The sequence below is a fragment of the Pristiophorus japonicus genome, unplaced genomic scaffold, assembly GCF_044704955.1.
Source record: "Pristiophorus japonicus isolate sPriJap1 unplaced genomic scaffold, sPriJap1.hap1 HAP1_SCAFFOLD_2041, whole genome shotgun sequence".
Lineage (NCBI taxonomy): Eukaryota > Metazoa > Chordata > Chondrichthyes > Pristiophoridae > Pristiophorus > Pristiophorus japonicus.
This window is the reverse complement of record NW_027251738.1, coordinates 16,033-36,342: the sequence shown is the minus strand read 5'-3', so window position 1 is coordinate 36,342 and position 20,310 is coordinate 16,033. Positions and strand designations below refer to the sequence as shown.

At 46.1% G+C, this 20,310-nt stretch overlaps 1 long non-coding RNA gene across 1 annotated transcript; it reads left to right on the top strand.

Moving 5' to 3' along the window:
• Positions 1 to 1,525: 1,525 nt before the first annotated feature.
• LOC139244121 (uncharacterized) lies at positions 1,526 to 19,223 on the top strand. Its single transcript, XR_011589882.1, has 3 exons — positions 1,526 to 1,710; positions 6,761 to 7,225; positions 18,458 to 19,223. It is a non-coding gene; the product is annotated as an uncharacterized lncRNA (long non-coding RNA).
• The last annotated feature ends 1,087 nt before the right edge of the window (positions 19,224 to 20,310 follow it).

Here is a 20,310-nt window from a genome sequence, read left to right as displayed (position 1 = left end):
CTCGTAAATCTCTGTACCCGTCTAGTGCAATCACATCTTTCCTGTAATGCATTGACCACAACTGCACACAGTGTTCTAGCTGTGGCCTAATTAGTGGCTTATACAATTCAAGCATAATCACCCAGCTCTTGTATTCTATGCCTCGGCTAATTAAGAAAGCATTCAGGATACTTGCCTTTCTCACCTTATCTACCTCTCCTGCTCCCTTCAGGGATCTGTGGACAAGCACTCCAAGGTCGCTCTGTTCCTCTACAATTCTCAGTGTCCTACCATTTATTGTGTATTCCCTTGTCTTGTTAGCCCTCCCCACATGTATTATCTCACGCTGATATTCCATTTGCCACTGTTCTGCCCACCTGACCAGTCCATTGATATCTTCCTGCAGTCTACAGTTTTCTTCTTCATTATCAACCACACAGCCAATTTTTGTATCATTTGCAAACTTCTTAGTCATTCATACCCCTACATTCAGGTCAAAATCATTGATATAAACCACAAAAAGCAAGGGACCTAGTACTGAGCCCTGCAGAACCCCACTGGAAACAGCCTTCCAGTCACAAAAACACCCATCAACCATTACCCTTTGCTTCCTGCCTCTGAGCCAATTTTGGATCAATCTTGCCACTTTGCCCTGGATCCCATGGACTTTTACTTTCATGACCAGTCTGCCATGTGGGACCTTATCAAAAGCCTTGCTAAAATCCATAACCACTACATCAAATGCACTCCCCTCATCGATCCTCCTTGTTACCTCTATGGTAGAGCTATCCAGTTAGTCCCACTCCCCTGATCTTTCCCAATAGCTCTGCAAATATGGTCCCTTTAGTATTTATCCAATTCACTTTTGAAACCTACTATTGAATCTGCTTCCATCACCCTATCAGGCAGTGCATTCCAGATTGCAACAACTCGCTGCTTATAAAATGTCTCCTCATGTCACCTCTGCTTCTTTTGCCAATCACCTGAACTCTGTGTCCTCTGGTTACCGACCCTTCTGCCACTGGAAAGTGTTTCTCCTTATTTAGTCTATTAAAACCGTTCATGATTTAGAACTCTATCAAATTTCCTCAACGTTTTCTGCTCCAAGGAGAATAACTGCAGCTTCTCCAGTATCTCCACATAACTGAAGTCCCTCATCCTTCGTACCATTCTAGTAAATCTCTTCTACACCCTCTCTGAGGTGTAGACATCCTTCTGAAAGTGTGGTGCCCAGAATTGAACACAATGTGTCAGCTGAGGCCTAACCAGTGTTTTATAAAGGTTTAACATAACTAAACATCAAATGCTGATATTTGTGTGATGGGGTTTAGACGGGCGAGGTTTATCCAGTCAGTTGGATGTGAGCTGAAACATGTTCACTTGGAGCGGAGAGCCAGGGACACTCTGCACAGCCCACACATCACTTGTTTCCCACTTGGCCCAAAAGGAATATATTAATTGCAACAATTCATTTGATTTGACTTTAAATAGTTTTGTTTATAAATTTAATCATGCTTCTCTAATTTTATTTCTTAACTCAGATTCACGGCCTCATTTTATTTCTTCCTCTGAGCCCCTCAACTACATCTGGCAGCATAATGTTGGCGAGTGGTGATTGATTGCCCTGGGAACCAACAGGAAGAGAGCTCAGAGGTCGGAGGGCCCAGGGAGCAGCGTGTTCTGTAACCAATCGCGGTGCTTGAGGGGGGGGATCCTGAGTCGGCCAATCAGGTGAGTCTGTGTGAACACCTGTTAAACAATTCATCTTTTAAAAGTTAAATCGAGATTTCTTTTGTCAGCAAAACAGTTTAACATCTGTCATTATTTTACATAAGAACATAAGAAATAGGAGCAGGAATAGGCCATACGGCCCCTCGAGCCTGCTCCACCATTTAATACGATCTTGGCTGATCCGATCATGGACCTGCTCCCCATAATCCCTTATTCCCTGATTGGTTAAGAAACTGTCTATCTCTGTCTTATATTTATTCAATGACCCAGCCTCCACAGCTCTCTGAGGCAGCGAATTCCACAGATTTACAACCCTTTGAGACCAAGAAATTCCTCCTCATCTCAGTTTTAAATGGACGGCCCCTTATTCTAAGATTATGCCCTCTAGTTCTGGTCTTCCCCATCAGTGGAAACATCCTCTCTGCATCCACCCTGACAAACCCCCTCATAATCTTATACGTTACGATAAGATCACCTCTCATTCTTCTGAATTCCAATGAGTAGAGGCCCAAATGACTCAACCTTTCCTCCTAAGTCAATCCCCTCATCTCTGGAATCAACCGAGTGAACCTTCTCTGAACTGCCTCCAAAGCAAGTATATCCTTTTGTAAATATGGAAACCAAAACTGCACGCAGTATTCCAGGTGTGGCCTCACCAATACCCTGTATAACTGCAGCAAGACTTCCCTGCTTTTATACTCCATCCCCTTTGCAATAAAGGCCAACATTCCATTGGCCTTCCTGATCACTTGCTGTACCTGTATACTAACCTTTTGTGTTTCATGCACAAGTACCCCCAGGTCCCGCTGTACTGCAGCACTTTGCAATCTTTCTCCATTTAAATAATAACTTGCTCTTTGATGTTTGGTTACAATTTCGCCCCATGTTCCTAATCTTTGGTGTGGAGGGTTTGGGTAATCAGAGGATCTTCTCCTGGACCTGCTCCTGGGCCTGGCTAGAACAGCAATTTGTAGGTTCAGGATGGGCAGGACCTGGGGGTCACTCTGGCTGCCTGCCTCTCTTCCTGCGGTCTGGTCTGTGTCCGGGTGGCCCTGGAGAGGGAGCAGGCCTTGTCCACCGGTACATCAGGAACATAACAGATAGGAGCCGGAGTCGGCCATTTTGGCCCTTCAGGCCTGCTCTGCCATTCAACAAGATCATGGCTGATCTTCTACCTCAACTCCAACTTCCTGCACTATCCCTATATCCTTTAATTCCCTTAGTTTCCACAAACTGATCGCCTTCTGTCTTGAATCTACTCAACGGCTGAGCACCTACAGCTCTCTGGAGTAGAGATTTCCAAAGATTCACCATCCTCTGAGTGAGGACATTTCTCCTCATCTCAGTCCTAAATATCTGACCCCTTATTCAGCAGTGTGGATGAGCAAGTGAATCCCTTCCCACACATGGAGCAGGTAAATGGTCTCTCCCCAGTGTGTGTGTCGGTGTGCAATGAGGGTGAATGACTGAACCTCTTCCCACAGTGAGAGCGACTGAACTGTTTCCCGTCAGTGTGAACTCACTGGTGGTGAATCAGATCTGCAGAGCTTTTAAACCAGTTCGCACCGTATTACACTGGACCATGTCTCTGTTTATATTACACTGGACCATGTCTCTGTTTATATTACACTGGACCCTGTCTCTGTTTATATTACACTGGACCCTGTCCCTGTTTATATTACACTGGACCATGTCTCTGTTTATATTACACTGGACCCTGTCTCTGTTTATATTACACTGGACCCTGTCTCTGTTTATATTACACTGGACCCTGTCTCTGTTTATATTACACTAGACCCTGTCTCTGTTTATATTACACTGGACCCTGTCTCTGTTTATATTACACTGGACCCTGTCTCTGTTTATATTACACTGGACCCTGTCTCTGTTTATATTACACTGGACCCTGTCTCTGTTTATATTACACTAGACCCTGTCTCTGTTTATATTACACTGGACCCTGTCTCTGTTTATATTACACTAGACCCTGTCTCTGTTTATATTACACTGGACCCTGTCTCTGTTTATATTACACTCGACCCTGTCTCTGTTTATATTACACTAGACCCTGTCTCTGTTTATATTACACTGGACCCTGTCTCTGTTTATATTACACTAGACCCTGTCTCTGTTTATATTACACTAGATCCTGTCTCTGTTTATATTACACTGGACCCTGTCTCTGTTTATATTACACTAGACCCTGTCTCTGTTTATATTACACTGGACCCTGTCTCTGTTTATATTACACTCGACCCTGTCTCTGTTTATATTACACTAGACCCTGTCTCTGTTTATATTACACTGGACCCTGTCTCTGTTTATATTACACTAGACCCTGTCTCTGTTTATATTACACTAGATCCTGTCTCTGTTTATATTACACTGGACCCTGTCTCTGTTTATATTACACTGGACCCTGTCTCTGTTTATATTACACTGGACCCTGTCTCTGTTTATATTACACTGGACCCTGTCTCTGTATATATTACACTAGACCATGTCTCTGTTTATATTACACTGGACCCTGTCTCTGTTTATATTACACTGGACCCTGTCTCTGTTTATATTACACTAGACCCTGTCTCTGTTTATATTACACTGGACCCTGTCTCTGTTTATATTACACCAGACCCTGTCCCTGTTTATATTACACTAGACCCTGTCCCTGTTTATATTACACTAGACCCTGTCTCTGTTTATATTACACCAGACCCTGTCCCTGTTTATATTACACCAGACCCTGTCTCTGTTTATATTACACTAGACTCTGTCCCTGTTTATTTTACACTAGACCCTGTCTCTGTTTATATTACACTGGACCCTGTCTCTGTTTATATTACACTAGGCCCTGTCTCTGTTTATATTACACTAGACCCTGTCTCTGTTTATATTACACTAGACCCTGTCTCTGTTTATATTACACTAGACCCTGTCTCTGTTTATATTACACGAGATCCTGTCTCTGTTTATATTACACTAGATCCTGTCTCTGTTTATATTACACTGGACCCTGTCTCTGTTTATATTACACTAGACCCTGTCTCTGTTTATATTACACTGGACCCTGTCTCTGTTTATATTACACTAGACCCTGTCTCTGTTTATATTACACTAGACCCTGTCCCTGTTTATATTACACTAGACCCTGTCCCTGTTTATATTACACTAGACCCTGTCTCTGTTTATATTACACTGGACCCTGTCTCTGTTTATATTACACTGGACCCTGTCTCTGGTTATATTACACTAGACCCTGTCCTTGTTTATATTACACTGGACCCTGTCTCTGTTTATATTACACTAGACCCTGTCCTTGTTTATATTACACTAGGCCCTGTCTCTGTTTATATTGCCCTGGACCTTGTCTCTGTTTATATTGCCCTGGACCATGTCTCTGTTTATATTACACTATTTATAAACAGAGAAACTATCTAGAGGTATAGAGTACAAAAGCGTGGATATTATGATGAACCTGTACAAAACACTGGAGTATTTTGCCCAATTCTGAGCACCACACTTTAGGAATGATGTGAGCACCTTAGAGAGCGTTCAGAAAAGATTTACAAGAGTGATTTCAGGGATGAGGGACAACAGTTACCTGGACCAACTGGAGAAGCTGGGGTTGCTAGGGGGATAGAGTATAAAAGCAGAGAAGTCCTGCTAGAACTGTACAAGGTATTGGTGAGGCCACACCTGGAGTACTGCGTACAATTTTGGTCTCAGTATTTAAGGAAGTTTATACTTTCATAGAAAGAAACTGTTCCCATTGGCAGAAGGGTCGAGAACCAGAGGACACAGATTTAAGGGATTGGCAAAAGAACCAAAGGCGACACAAGAAAAACCCTTTTTGCGTAGCGAGTGGTTAATATCCGGAATGCACGGCCTGAGAGGGTGGTGGAGGCAGACTCAATCACGGCTTTCAAAAGGGAATTGGATAAATACCTGAGAGAAAACATGAGCAGGGCTGTGGGGTAAGGGCGGGGGAGTGGGACTAGCTGAGGTGCTCTTGCAGAGAGCTGACACGTGCTCGACGGGCCGAATGGTCATGTTCCGTGCTGTAACCATTCTCTGATTCTATGGTTCTAACTCTCTCAGCACAAGCCTCTATTCCCTTCTCCCTCATATACTGAACCTAAGTGCATCGATACTGGAAACACAGAGAGACCAATCCAGAGCCGCTCTGTATCAGGGTGGACACTGGATACGGAAGTCGCTCCCTGGCCTCCTGTGTGGGTCTGTTTGTTGCATCAGTTTGAGCTGGAGTGGAGAGGGGGGAGAAGCTGCTGGGTTTCACCCCCAGTACCTCTGAGCCCAGTCGGGCCCAACAATTTCCGATGAGAGACTGTCAACGGCGGTGGATTCTAGGGGAGATTACTGTCCTCACAATGTAGAAGAGTATTGTTTTAGGAACAAGTATTTCTGTCGAGGCTTTCAATGTACAGATTTGTTTTAATCCATTCTTGGGATGTGGGAGTCGCGAGTAAGGCCAGAATATATTTCCAATTTCCACTTGCCCCTTGACAAGGTGATGTGGGCCTTCTCGAACCGCTGCAGTCCGTGTGGTGAAGGTCCTCCCACAATGCTGTTAGGTGAGGAGTTCCAGGATTTTCACCCAGTGACGATGTAGGAACAGCGATATATGCCCAAGTCAGGATGTGAGACTTGGAGGGGAACTTGGAGGTGATGGATTTCCCATGCACCTGCTGCCCCGGTCCATCTAGGTGGTAGAGGTTGTGGGTTTGGGAGGTTCTGTCAAAGTTCTGGTTGAGTTGCAGATGTATAAAGTCCCTCACCTGGCCACCTCTCTCTCCTCCCATAGAGGCCAGAGTCTTGTGTAGGCCCAGACCGGGTGGTGGGTTCCCTTCCCTGAAGGACATTAGTGACTAGTTGGGTTTTTATGACAATCCGGCAGCTTTCAGGGTCACTTTTTTTCTGCAGACGGCCGCACAAATAACCAGGTTCATTCAGCTCAATTTCACAACCTGCCTTTGTGTTTTTGTGGGTTCTCTCTCACCCAACTTTTTCCTGTTTGAAATTCCCTTTACAGGGTATTAAAAGGGGAGGATTTGTCGACCAAAGGTTCAAACCAAACATCACAATAAGATCTGACGGAGTCACTTGATTCATCGGAATATGAATATCATCGGCCTTTGACCATGGAAGCAAAAAGCACCGTTCACAGCGGGGAGAAACAGTACACATGCTGTGTGTGGACAAGGCTTCAGCTGATCATCCAACCTGGAGAGACACAAGTGCAGTGACACTGGGGAGAAACCGTGTAAATGTGGGGACTGTGGGAAACGTTTCAACTACCCGTCCCAGCTGGAAACACATCAGCGAGTTCACACTGGGGAGAGGCCGTTCACCTGCTCCGGGTGTGGGGAGGGATTCACTCAGTCATCCACCTGTTGAGGCACCAGCGAGTTCACAAGTGACTGCAGGGGTTGGAATCTGCTGTTATTGCTGCTGTTAATCAAATCCCGACTGAACCATGTTCATTCTGACAGTTGGGGTTTGTTTCCGCTGATTTTAATAACTCCTGTAACTGGGCTGGAGTTTAATATTTGGGATATAGACAAATAAATTAGTGTTGCTTTCAACACACTGCTATAAATTTTTGTCTTTCCCACCCGAGTGTTTAGCATCACCTGTCTGGAGCTGAGAGAGGACAATCTGGGGGGAGGATCGTATGGGGGGAGAACTTCAGTCTGGACACAGTCCTTCAGGACCACACTGAGAGGGCCAAACGGCACTTTGGTCTTTCTCATCTCTCTTCACTGACAGCAAAGTCGCCGTGTGGGTTAATCTTGACGCGTGTAAGGTGTGGATGATATCCACCCAAGGGTGTTTAAAGAGATGGGACGGGTGCTCTGTCAGCCCCTTGCCCATATCTCCAACAGCTCAGTAGAGTCATGGGTTGTTCCCTGAGATTGGAAGGAAGCACATGTAGTTCCCATTTTCCAAATTGGGCACAAGTCTGAGTTCGGGAACTGAAGGCCCATCAACGTGACCTCGATCACTGGGAAGGTGCTCGAAGGGATCCTGAGAGATGCTGTTTTCCATCATGGGGAAAGGGAAGGGGCCATTAGAGATACTGAACATGGATTCCGGTAAAAAGGTCACGTCTTACAAACTAACTTGAGTTTGTAAAGAAGTTGTTAGGTTGGTGGATGGTGGAATCCGGTTGACATTGTCTACCTCAGGGGGTCAAACTCATTTTCTACGGTGGGCCTGATCCAATATCCTGGCACTTGGCCATGGGCCACATTCAGCAAAAGCTATTAAAATAGGAATAAATGAAGATAAACTACATCGGAATTTACATTTAGATTGTATTTACTGCCGCTGCTCCCGATCCCTGGCACCTCTTAGCTTGAGCATTCATGAACTGACCCTGCTCAAACTATAACCACAAGGATATCGGTGCATGGTTCTGCCTGTGACCACAAGGCTGTGTCACTGCCACACACAGATAGCGTTTCCTTGTTTCACATCTCCATACAAACACCATCGCTTCACACATCCCCTTTCTACACAATGGCAGCAGACATGAGCAAGGACATGAGGCTTATTAAAAGACACATTTCATTACAGCAAAGGTTACACTGGGAGAAATGTTCAGTTATTTCCCATTACAGGCAAAATGCCGGACAAACCAGCAGCACACTGGCACCTGAACAGTGTCTCATCGGCCTACAGGCTTTTCTTAAATAGATTTGCTGCCTGGATATAAACTTACACCAGCTTTGCAGGTGTGATGCTCTATTCACACATTGAAGGTGGAAGAGGTGCTGTGGGGCACACGCTAAGCCCAGTAGCTGGAAGTGATTAACAGACTGGGTTTTGTGTTTAGTGATCCCGGGCGTGTTACCAATACCAGCAAAGATGAAGCCCATGGAATAAAAGGGACAGTGGATACTGTCTCACTGTGAGCGAGTCAGAATGAGAAGCTTTAACAACAGCCGATGTTTCACAAAGGGAGACCTCACCAGACCAAAGGGCATTGGTGGCGTTTAACGGGCTGTTTGTGTCACTGGGCTACAGAAGGTTATTTGTGACAGAGAGAAAGCTGGTCACAGCAAACAAACAGTTTACCGGCCTGTCCAGGGCACACTCTGAGCCCACCTTCTCTCTCTCACTATTGATGGACACTGCTTCAGTAATTGCTCCTCTGACCTTTCCTCTCTTGTCCCTCCTACATCCCTAATACACGGCCCGACACAATCTCCCTCCCCCGACATCCTCACTGTGCTGGAATCCACACCACTCTCCCCATCTGCTCCTTGTTCTCTCCCTGGATCCTGAAACTACCGAACTCGCTGATCCCTCCTGAAGTCTCCAGGCTCTAAAACTGAAGCTTGGTGGCCCTCAGTCCCCACTCCTTCATTTACCTCCCCTTCTCTCTCCTCTTTCCCCCTGGGTTGTGTTCCACACTCTGGGCCTTGGGCCTTCCCGGGGATTCTCAGTATGAACAGGGGGATGTGTGTTGAGACAGGATGTCCCAGCTCTCCTCCCCCTGGGTTGTGTTCCACACTCTGGGCCTTGGGTCTTCCCCGGGGACTCTCAGTATGAACAGGGGGATGTGTATTGAGACAGGATGTCCCAGCTCTCCTCCCCCTGGGTTGTGTTCCACACTCTGGGCCTTGGGCATTCCCAGGGATTCTCAGTATGAACAGGGGATGTGTGTTGAGACAGGATGTCCCAGCTCTCCTCCCCCTGGGTTGTGTTCCACACTCTGGGCCTTGGGCATTCCCAGGGATTCTCAGTATGAACAGGGGATGTGTGTTGAGACAGGATGTCCCAGCTCTCCTCCCCCTGGGTTGTGTTCCATACTCTGGGCCTTGGGTCTTCCCCGGGGATTCTCAGTATGAACAGGGAGATGTGTATTGAGACAGGATGTCCCAGCTCTCCTCCCCCTGGGTTGTGTTCCATACTCTGGGCCTTGGGTCTTCCCCGGGGATTCTCAGTATGAACAGGGAGATGTGTGTTGAGACAGGATGTCCCAGCTCTCCTCCCCCTGGGTTGTGTTTCACACTCTGGGCCTTGGGCCTTCCCCGGGGATTCTCAGTATGAACAGGGGGATGTGTATTGAGACAGGATGTCCCAGCTCTCCACCTTTAAAGGGACAAGGAGAGGACCAGCTGGGCTGAATGGCCCTGCTTTATGACATCACTGCAGTGCTGAGCAACCAACCTCCCTGAGCCCTGATCATTATGGGCTGGGTTGAGCTCAGTGCTGTTACAGGAAGGGAAACAGGAGCAGGATTCGACCTGTGTGGAGCCCAGGATTAATGGGGAGAGGTACAGGATCAATTTATACCTTATTGATTGAGAAATGTCAGTGACCCGGACACTCCCTGTCCCTCAGTATCTGTGTCGGGGAGTGACCGATGAGTTCACTCTGTATCTAACCCGTGCTGTGCCCGACTGGAGAGTGTTTGATGCTGGCACGAGCTGCTCAGCTCGATGAGCACAACATTTAACCCAAAGATGATCAGATAAACCCATCAGCTTCTCCCCTGGACACAGGTCCTGAAGGGCAGGGAGTGTCTCTAATAATTTGTCTGGTGTCCTTGATCAAATTTAAACACCTCACTCATCTCTTTTTTAAATTTGTTCATGGGATGTGGGTGTTGCCTCTCACCTCTCATTCTTCTAAACGTGAGCGAATATAGGCCTAGTCTACTCAATCTCTCGTCGGACAATCCCTCCATCCCAGGAATCAGTCTGGTGAACCTTTGTTACATGCCCTCTACAGCAAGTTTATCTTTCCTTAGGTAAGGAGACCAAAACTGTGCACAATACTCCAGGTGTGGTCTCACCAGGGCCCTGTATAATTGCAGTAAGACGTCTTTACTCTTATACTCAAATCTTTTTGTAATAAAGGCCAATATACCATTTGCTTACTGTACCTGCATATTAACTTTTAGCGATGTGTGTACAAGAACACCCAGGTCCCTCTGAACACCATTTCCCAATCTCTCACCATTTAAAAAAAATACTCTGCCTTTCTATTTTTACTATCAGTGTACAACTTAACAATTATTCACATTATATTCCATTTGCCATGTTTTTGCCCACTCACTGAGTTGTATATATCCCCTTGAAACCTCTTCATCCTCCTCACAACTTACATTCCCAACTAGCTTTGTATCCTCAGCAAACTTGTATATATTACATTTGGTCCCTTCATCCCAATCATTGATACAGATTGTGAATATCTGGGGCCCAAGCACCGATCCTTGCAGCACCCCACCAGTTACAGCCTGCCAACCCGAAATGACCCGTTTATTCCTACTCTCTGTTTTCTGTCCATTAACCAATCCTCAATCCATGCTGGTATATTACGCTAATCCCATCAGCCCTAATTTTGTTTAATAACCTCTTGTGTGGCACCTTATCGAATCTTTCTGTAAATCTAAATACACCACATCCAGTGATTCCCCCTTATCTATCCTGCTAGTTACAGCCTCAAAAAACACAAACAGATTTGTCAACTACAATTTCCCTTTCATAAATCTGGATTGATTCTGCCCAATCCTGTTATTACAGGAGATGCAGATGCAGTATAATGTGGATAAATGTGAGGTTATCCACTTTGGAGGCAAAAACACGAAGGCAGAATATTATCTGAATGGCGGCAGATTAGGAAAAGGGGAGGTGCAACGAGACCTGGGTGTCATGGTTCATCAATCATTGAAAGTTGACATGAAGGTACAGCAGGCAGTGAAGGCGGCAAATAGTATGTTGGCCTTCATAGCTAGGGAATTTGAGTATAGGAGCAGGGAGGTCTTACTGCAGTTGTACAGGGCCTTAGTGAGGCCTCACCTGGAATATTGTGTTCAGTTTTGGTCTCCTAATCTGAGGAAGGACATTCTTGCTATTGTGGGAGTGCAGCGAAGGTTCACCAGACTGATTCACAGAATGGCTAGACTGACATATGAGGAGAGACTGGATCGACTGGGCCTTTATTCACTGGCGTTTAGAAGAATGAGATGGGATCTCATAGAAACATATAAAATTCTGACGGGACTGGACAGGTTAGATGCAGGAAGAATGTTCCTGATGTTGGGGAAGTCCAGAACCAGGGGACATAAGTCTATGGATAAGGGGTAAGCCATTTAGGACTGAGATAAGGAGAAACTTCTTCACTCAGAGAGTTGTTAACCTGTGGAATTCCCTATCGCAGAGAGTAGTTGATGCCAGTTTGTTGGATATATTCAAGAGGGAGTTAGATATGGCCCTTGCGGATAAAGAGATCAAGGGGTATGGAGAGAAAGCAGGAAAGGGGTACTGAGGTGAATGATCAGCCAATATCTTATTGAATGGTGGTGCAGGCTCGAAGGGCCGAATGGCCTACTCCTGCATTTATTTTCTATGTGTCTATGTTTTCTATGTTTCTATGTTACTTCTGAAGTGCCCTGTTACCACGTGCTTGATAATAGATTCTAGCATTTTCCCTACTACTGATGTCAGGACTACCGGTAATGCACGGGTTAGATACAGATAAATCTCACTCCAACCTGTCCCAAACACTACCAGGGTTGATGCAGAGTAAATCTCAGTCTACAATATCCCAAACACTCCCAGGGCAGCTACAGCACGGGTTAGATACAGAATAAAGCTCCCTCTGCACTGTCCCATCAAACAATCCCAGGGCAGGTAATGCATTGGCTAGATACTAAGTAAAGCTCCCTCTACACTGTCCAAATAAACACTCCTAGGGCAGGTACAGCATAATTTAGATACAGTGTAATTCTCGCTAACTTCACTCTACAATTGTACAGGGCCTTGGTGAGACCACACCTGGAGTACTGTGCACAGTTTTGGTCTCCTTATCTAAGGAAGGATATACCTGTCTTGCTTAGATACAGAGTAAAGCTCCCTCAACACTATCTCACCAGATATTCCAAGGGCAGGAAGAACACAGGTTAGATACGGAACATATCTCCCTCTACCCTGTCCCAATATTCCAGGTTAGATACCGCATTCGTTAGATACAGAATAAAGCTTCCTCTACACTGTCGCATCAAATCACAGGGCAGGTACAGCACGGGTTAGATATAGAGTAAAGCTCACTCTACATTGTCCCATCAAACACTCCCAGGGCAGGTACAGCACGGGGTTAGATACAGAGTAAAGCTCCCTCTACACTGTTCCACCAGACATTCCCAGGGCAGGTACAGCACGGGGTCGATTATAATATAAGAAGTAGGAGCAGGAGTGGCCACTCGGCCCCTCGAGACTGCTCCGCCATTTAATAAGATCATTGATCATGGACTCAGCTCCACTTTCCTTCTTGCTCCCCATAACCCTTTACTCCCTTATCGCTCAAAGATCTGTCTATCTCCGCCTTAAATATATTCAAAGACCCCCCAGCCTCCACAGCTCTCTGGGGCAGAGAATGCCACAGATTTACAACCCTCAGAGAAGAAATTCCTCCTCATCTCAGTTTAAATGGGCAGCCTCTTAATCTGAGACTATGACCCCTAGTTTTATTTTCCCCTATGAGTGGAAATATCCTCTCTGCATTCACCTTGTCGCGCACCCTCATTATCTTATCTGTTTCGATAAGATCACCTCTCATCTTCTGAACTCCAATGTGTATAGGCCCAACCAATCTTCATAAGTCAATCCCCTCATCTCTGGAATCAACCTAGTGAACCTTCTCTGAACAGCCTCCAATGCAAGTATATCCTTCCTTCAATACGGAGGCCAAAACTGTACGCAGTATTCCAGGTGTGGCCTCACCAATACCCTGTACAGTTGTAGCAGGACTTCTCTGCTTTTATACTCCATCCCCTTTGCAATAAAGGCCAACATTCCATTTGCCTTCCTGATCACTTGTTGTACCTGCACACTAACTTTTTGTGTTTCATGCACAAGGACCCCCAGCTCCCTCTGTACTGCGCACTTTGCAATTTTTCTCCATTTAAATTATAATTTGCTTTTCTATTTTTTCTGCCAAAGTGCATAGCCTCACATTTTCCCACATTATACTCCATCTGCCACATTTTTGCCCACTACTTAGCCTGTCTATATCCCTTTGCAGATTTTTTGTGTCCTCTTCACAATTTGCTTTCCCACCCATCTTTGTATCATCAACAATCTTGACTACATTACACTCAGTCCCTTCATCCAAGTCATTTATATAGATTGTAAATAGTTGAGGACCCAGCACCGATCCCTGCGGCACCCCACTAGTCACTGTTTGCCAACCGGAAAATGACCCATTTATCACGACTCAGATACAAGCTTCGTCTACACTGTCCCATCAAACACTCGCAGGGCAGGTACAGGGGGTTAGATACAGAGTAAAGCTCCCTCTACACTGTCCCATCAAACACTCCCAGGGCAGGTACAGGGGGTTAGATACAGAGTAAAGCTCCCTCTACACTGTCCCATCAAACACTCCCAGGGCAGGTACAGGGGGTTAGATACAGAGTAAAGCTCCCTCTACACTGTCCCATCAAACACTCCCAGGGCAGGTACAGGGGGTTAGATACAGAGTAAAGCTCCCTCTACACTGTCCCATCAAACACTCCCAGGGCAGGTACAGGGGGTTAGATACAGAGTAAAGCTCCCTCTACACTGTCCCATCAAACACTCCCAGGGCAGGTACAGGGGGTTAGATACAGAGTAAAGCTCCCTCTACACTGTCCCATCAAACACTCCCAGGGCAGGTACAGGGGGTTAGATACAGAGTAAAGCTCCCTCTACACTGTCCCATCAAACACTCCCAGGGCAGGTACAGGGGGTTAGATACAGAGTAAAGCTCCCTCTACACTGTCCCATCAAACACTCCCAGGGCAGGTACAGGGGGTTAGATACAGAGTAAAGCTTCCTCTACACTGTCCCATCAAACACTCCCAGGGCAGGTACAGGGGGTTAGATACAGAGTAAAGCTCCCTCTACACTGTCCCATCAAACACTCCCAGGGCAGGTACAGGGGGTTAGATACAGAGTAAAGCTCCCTCTACACTGTCCCATCAAACACTCCCAGGGCAGGTACAGGGGGTTAGATACAGAGTAAAGCTCCCTCTACACTGTCCCATCAAACACTCCCAGGGCAGGTACAGGGGGTTAGATACAGAGTAAAGCTCCCTCTACACTGTCCCATCAAACACTCCCAGGGCAGGTACAGGGGGTTAGATACAGAGTAAAGCTCCCTCTACACTGTCCCATCAAACACTCCCAGGGCAGGTACAGGGGGTTAGATACAGAGTAAAGCTCCCTCTACACTGTCCCATCAAACACTCCCAGGGCAGGTACAGGGGGTTAGATACAGAGTAAAGCTCCCTCTACACTGTCCCATCAAACACTCCCAGGGCAGGTACAGGGGGTTAGATACAGAGTAAAGCTCCCTCTACACTGTCCCATCAAACACTCCCAGGGCAGGTACAGAGGGTTAGATACAGAGTAAAGCTCCCTCTACACTGTCCCATCAAACACTCCCAGGGCAGGTACAGGGGGTTAGATACAGAGTAAAGCTCCCTCTACACTGTCCCATCAAACACTCCCAGGGCAGGTACAGGGGGTTAGATACAGAGTAAAGCTCCCTCTACACCGTCCCATCAAACACTCCCAGGGCAGGTACAGCACGGGTTAGATACAGAGTAAAGCTCCCTCTACACTGTCTCATCAAACACTCCCAGGGCAGGTACAGGGGGTTAGATACAGAGTAAAGCTCCCTCTACACTGTCCCATCAAACACTCCCAGGGCAGGTACAGCACGGGGTTAGATACAGAGTAAAGCTCCCTCTACACTGTCCCATCAAACACTCCCAGGGCACGAACAGCACAGGTTAGATACTAATTAAAGCTCCCTCTACACTTTCAAAATAAACACTCCTAGGGCAGGTACAGCATAATTTAGATACAGGGTAATCCCCTCTCACACCTCGCTCTACAATTGTACAGGGCCTTGGTGAGACCACACCTGGAGTATTGTGCACAGTTTTGGTCTCCTTATCTAAGGAAGGATATACCTGTCTTGCTTAGATACAGAGTAAAGCTTCCTCAACATTGTCCCACCAGACATTTCAAGGGCAGGTACAACACAGGTTAGATATGGAGTATATCTCCCTCTACCCTGTCACAAGCATTCCAGAGTAGTTATTGCATTGGTTAGGTACAGAATAAAGCTCACTCTACATTGTTGCAATCAAATACTCCCAAGGCAAGTACAGTACGGGTTAGACACAGACTAAAGCTCCCTCTATGCTGTCCCATCAAACACTTGCAGGTGAAGTACAGCACGGTTTAAACAGAGTAAATCTCTCTCTACACTATCCCAGTAAACAGTCCCAGGGCAGAACAGCACAGGTTAAATACACAGTAAGGATCCCTCGGCACTGTCCCACCAGACATTCCCAGCATATGCACAGCTCAGGTTGATAAAGAGTAAAGCCCCCTCAACATTGTCCCATCAATCATTGCCAGGGCCAGTAGAGCACAGGTTAGACATGGTGTATATCTCCCCCAAACACTCCAGGGCAGGAAGAGCATGGTTTAGATACAGAGTAAAGCTCCCTCTACACTGTCCCATCAACACTCCCAGGGCAGGTACAGCACTGGTTAGATGCAGAGTAAAGCTCCCTCTACACTGTCTCATCGGACATTCCCAGGCATGTACAGCATGGGTTACATAAAGATTAAATCTCCCTCTAGCCTGTCTCAAACACTTACACATTAGGTACTGCATTGGTGAGATATAGCGTTAATCTCGCTGTACGCTGTCCAGTCAAACACTGCAGAACAGGTACAGCACAGGTTAGATACAGAGTAAAGCTCCCCCTAGACTGTGCAATCACATCTTATTGAATGGGGAGCAGGCTCAGGGGACCGGGTGGCCCACTCCTGCTCCTATTTCTCATGTTCGTATGTACTCAGCATGCCCAGCGGGGGAGAATGTGCCCCACCCAGACTACAGGAGCTCAGTGCACAGGCGCGAGTCCTGGCTGTGTTTGGAGCGTGTAATGGCGGAACAAGCTCCACAGAGATGTCATGTTCAGCGGGACGGAGGAGAGTAATGCACCAGCGGGGAGCCGGGGATGCTTCATAAACAACCGGGGCCCGCCGCAAGCCCGGAATAATAACCAGAATATCGGCACCCCACTAGTTACCCGAGAATGGACCATTTATCCCGACTCTCTGTTCTCTGTTAGTTAGCCAATCCTCTATCCATGCTAATATATTACCCCAACCTCGTGAACTTTTATCTTGTGCAGTAACCTTTTATGTGGCACTTTGTCAAATGCCTTCTGGAAGTCCAAATACACCACATCCACTGGTTCCCCTTTATCCACCCTGTTCGTTACATCCTCAAAGAACTCCAGCAAATTTGTCAAATATGACTTCCCCTTCATAAATCCATGCTGACTCTGTCTGACCGAATTATGCTTTTCCAAATGTCCTGCTACTGCTTCTTTAACAATGGACTCCAACATTTTCCCAACCACAGATGTTAGGCTAACTGGTCTATAGTTTCCTGCTTTTTGTCTGCCTCCTTTTTTAAATAGAGGCGTTATATTTGCAGTTTTCCAAAATCCAGGGAATTTTGGTAAATTACAACCAATGTACCCACTATCCCTGCCGCTACTTCTCTTAGCTTGCATCCTAGGCTCTTATCAGGTCCAGGAGATTTATTCGCCTTTAGTCCCATGATCTTACTGAGTCCCACCTCCTTAGGTTATTGTGATTGTGGTGAGTTCCTCCCCCGCTATAGCCCCTTGACTATCCACTGTTGGGATATTTTTAGTGTCCTCTACCCTAAAAATTGATACAAAATATTTGTTCAGAGTTTCTGCCATCTCCATGTTCCCCCATTACTGATTCATCCTCGGTTTCGTCCTACAAGGGACCAACATTTTCTTTAGCCACTATTTTCCTTTTTATATACCTGTACAAACTCTTGTTATCTGTTTTTATATTTCGTGCTAGTTTACTTTCATAGCCTATCTTCCCTTTGTAATCATTTTTTTAGTCATTCTTTGCTGGCTTTTAAAAGCTTCCCAATCTTCTGTCCTCCCAGTAGTTTTGGCCACTTTGTATGCCCTTGTTTTTAATTGGATACTGTCCTTTATTTCTTTAGTTAGCCACGGGTTTCTTTTAAACCTTTGTCTCCTGACTGGAATATATTTTTCTTGAGAGCTGTGAAACATCTCCTTAAATGTCTGCCACTGCTCTTCAACCATCTTACACTTGAAATTTATTTTCCCAGTCCACTTTAGCCAACGCTGCCCTCATACCTTTGTAGTCTCCTTTATTTCAGCTTAGTACGCTGGTTTGAGATCCAACTTTCTCGGCCTCCATCTGAATTTGAAATTCAACCATGCTATGATCACTGATTTCAAGGGGATCCTTTACTAGGAGATTGTTTATTAATGCTGTCTCATTACACAGGACCAGATCTAAGAGAGCCAGCACTTCAGAGGAGGAGAGGGAGAGGAAACCAGTTATTGTAGAATTAAACCCAGCCAGAGTCAACACCATCAGGGGAGGAGAGGGAGGGGAACCAGCGAGTGTATTTCTGAACCCGGCCAGAATTGGTGGTGAAAACTGGGAGTGGAGTAGAAATGTGTGATAGGTTTGGATTTCAGCACAGCAGGAGGGACAATGTGTGGGACAGGGATTTACAGCTTTCGAAGAACAAGAGAGGAAAAAATGTTCCATGGAAACGAGATTTGTCTATTCTAAATTTCTGTCTTGTACTTAGTGATGTGTTTTGTTATCTCCTTTTACAGCATATTAGAAGGGTAGATTATCAGGCAGGAATCACAAAACCAAACATCGCGTCAAGATCTGACGGAGTCAATCGATTCATCAGGACCCGAATATCATCAGCCTCTGAAAGTGGAAGGAGAAATGTTTGTCTGCGCTGCCTGTGGGAATATCAGTGTGATTGGAAAGGCACCGAGTGAGTGTTCCAGTGCACTGCCTGTGGAAAGAGCTTTAGCCAGTTACACAGCCTGAAAAAACATTGCACCATTCACAGTGGGGAGAAACTGTACACGTGTTGTGTGTGGACCAGGCTTCAACTGATCATCCAACCTGGAGAGACACAAGGACACCCACATCATGGAGAAACCGTGGAAATGTGGGGACTGTGGGAATGTATTCAGATTACCGTCTGACCTGGAAATTCATCGACGCAATCACACTGGGGAGAGGCCGTTCACCTGCTCGGAGTGTGGGAAGGGATTCACTCGGTCATCCAACCTGCTGACACACCAGCGAGTTCACAAGTGACTGCAGGGGTTGGAATCTGCTGTTAATCACATTCCGACTGAACCATGTTCATTTTGACAGTTGGGGTTTGTTTCCGCTGATGTTAATAACCCTATAACTGGGCTGGACTTTAATATTCTGGATATATTGCTGATGGTGTTCTTGGGTCTGCAGTGTCCATTTAAGAAACGCTGTGTGTTATCCTTCCCCTTTATTCAGCGACTCTCAACAGACACTTAGTTTGCAGTAAAATTATTAACTTTTACTGCAATCCTAAATTGATCTTTCGTTCAAAGTCGACAATAGTTTGTGAAAGTTTCCACTGAATAAAATCTCCAATTATAAAGAGCTTGCTGACAATTCTTACTGACTTGCACATTACACACAGTGGCCCCTACATTATCCACCGGAAAGAAGGGGAATGGGAATTGGTGGGGAATCTGTGACCCCAAATGTTTCCTCTCCCCGTCTGGTGTAGCAATCCCCGCGGCACGGGAATGGAGACAAGTCCAGACCAAAACTGTACGCAGTACTCCAGGTGTGGTCTTACCAATGCGCTCCATCCCTTTTGCAATAAAGGCCAGCATTCAAATTTGACTCCCTGATTACTTGCTGCAACTGCACGATACAGGATACCTGCCATCGATCTAATCAACCCAGACGCCGGCCATGCACATCTTCACTGGTCCCTGGTCCCTGTCAAGGAAGAGGGACGTTCACACATTCCTCAACTGTGGAGCCAAGGGTAATGGTTGATGAGTGTTTTTGTGACCAGTGGTGTTCTGCAGGGCTCAGTGCTGGGTCCCTTGTTTTTTGTGGTATATATCAATGACTTGGATTTGAATGTTGGGGGTATGATTAAGAAGTTTCCAGATGACACTAAAATTGGCCGTGTGGTTGAGAATTAAGAAGAAAGCTGCAGACTGCAGGAAGATATCAATGTACTGGTCAGGGGGGCAGAACAGTGGCAAATGGAATTCAATCTGGATAAGTGTGAGGTAATGCATTTGGGGAGGTCTAACAAGGCAAGGGAATGCACATTAAGTGGTACGACACTGAAAAGTGTAGAGGAACAAAGGGACCTTGGAGTGCAGGTCCACAGATCCCTGAAGGTGGCAGGCCAGGTAGATAAGGTGGTTAAGAAGGCATATGGAATACTTGCCTTTATTAGTCGAGGCATGGAATACAAGAGCTGGGAGGTTATGCTTGAACTGGTTAGGCCGCAGCTGGAATACTGTGTGCAGTTCTGGTCACCACATTACAGGAAAGATGTGATTGTACTGGAAAGGGTACAGAGGAGATTTACAAGAATATTGCCTGGACTGGAGAATTGTGGCTATGAGGAAAGATTAGAGATGCTGGGTCTGTT